Raw genomic sequence first — 1,583 nt, 5'->3', positions numbered from 1 at the left:
CTTGGAGTGATGTGGCCACATAAAGGACACACATGGCTCTGGTTTAAATAGTTTATTTTCTCAATAAAAGTTTGTGCTTACTTGACTTTGTTCCTGCCCCCAATTTTGCAGTTGGTTGCGTAACTATGGCTTCTAAAGGTAGAGTTTGCTTGTTTGCTCTTTTGTTTGTTTTAAGGTTTAGACCTTGGAAACTTGGGAAATTACCGAGCAATATACCTAGAATTGTAATAAATAAAATTCTAAAACAACTTTCTTCGATGCTGATTTCAAAGGGTCTTTTCCAGGTCTTACCAAGAGTAACCATATTTTAAAAATATGCCAAGTTGCCGCGCAAGTCATTGGTGCCAAGATGTCGTTGAAGATAAGGCTCCCCAAGGCTTGCAAACCTCTCGGTGAGAGCGTGAGCCACGACTCTTAAGAAACACTTAGTGGTGCCTAGAGACACAATTTCCACAGACACAGACAGGCTTCATGCGGGGGCGTGGGACATACATGCAGGAAGAGAATCTCATTGTCTGTGGCCTGCTAAGAACAGAGTTAACAAACTGATCTGTGCCTAGAAAACGGATCTGTGGAGTAGTCGGAGACATTGTAGTGGCGGAGAATCATAGACATTCAACAGAAGAGACGGAAGATGGAAACCAATTCCAGGCTGGATTCTGTCTTGCTCCCCTCATCCATGAACCTGCCCAGAGGAGAGCTGAGGAGAAGGTCTGTGGAGAATGTGTGGGCCGTGAGAGGTTTCTTCACAGAAGGCAAACTCATCAGTATGGAGGTCCAGGCAGTGTTTTCAGATGGAGCTGTTTCTCTGCACACAAGAAGCCTAAAACATGGAAAGGTAGGTCAGGGAGTTTAGTCCATGTCTCGCCTGAGTGCCTTGATGAAAAGACATAAGACTCATTGCCACAACTTGCCGTGTGGTGCCTCACTGTTTCTGGGTAACAACAGTTTCATCTGGATCTACCCAACACCTGAGCACAAGGATGAGGATGCTGGGGGCTTCATTGACAGCCTGGAGCCTGGAGCCCTTAGTGATTGAAAGGTGATCTCCTGGTTTCAGAATTGTGTAGTCTTGCTGGTAACTCAGAGAATGATGCCTGACTCCAGCATCCTGTACTGCTAGGAGACCTTCCTTGTGCATTAGATCAAAGATATCTTAAAACGAGAAGAAATGGAGGAGATTGTGCTAGAAACATGCCAGAGGCTTTTGGAACCTCAGGAGGGATGAGGCCAAGAGCTGAAGGATGAGACTGTGCACCTCCGTGGAGCTGTTTTAGGAGTGAAAAGTCTGCCGTGAAGACCCCAGGGAGGCTCTGACAAACACATTACTCACCTGCAGCTCGACTGCAGAGCCAGATCTGTCCTCTTCTGTTCTGAGACAAAGCCAGGGTAGAAGTAAATGGTTGGTTTGGGTGCGTGCGTCCCAGTGCAAGGGGTAGGTTTAGGTCTTTCCGAGCACAGTGTCTCAGCCTGACGACTTATCTTGGAATAACTTGAAAATTTTATGTCTTCCAATCATGCCACACGATGCCCCATGAAACTGTCCCTGTAGAAAACATGGTAGACTAAAGATATATCTCAGG

At 46.2% G+C, this 1,583-nt stretch overlaps 1 pseudogene; it reads left to right on the top strand.

Annotated features, from left to right (window-relative positions):
- The first annotated feature begins 349 nt into the window (after positions 1 to 349).
- On the top strand, positions 350 to 1,228 carry Exosc-ps1 (exosome component 4, pseudogene 1; annotated as a pseudogene).
- Positions 1,229 to 1,583: the final 355 nt, after the last annotated feature.

Source organism: Rattus norvegicus, chromosome 6, assembly GCF_036323735.1.
Source record: "Rattus norvegicus strain BN/NHsdMcwi chromosome 6, GRCr8, whole genome shotgun sequence".
Classification (NCBI taxonomy): Eukaryota; Metazoa; Chordata; class Mammalia; order Rodentia; family Muridae; genus Rattus; species Rattus norvegicus.
The sequence above is the reverse complement of the archived record's forward strand: the minus strand, read 5'-3'. Positions and strand labels throughout refer to the sequence as shown.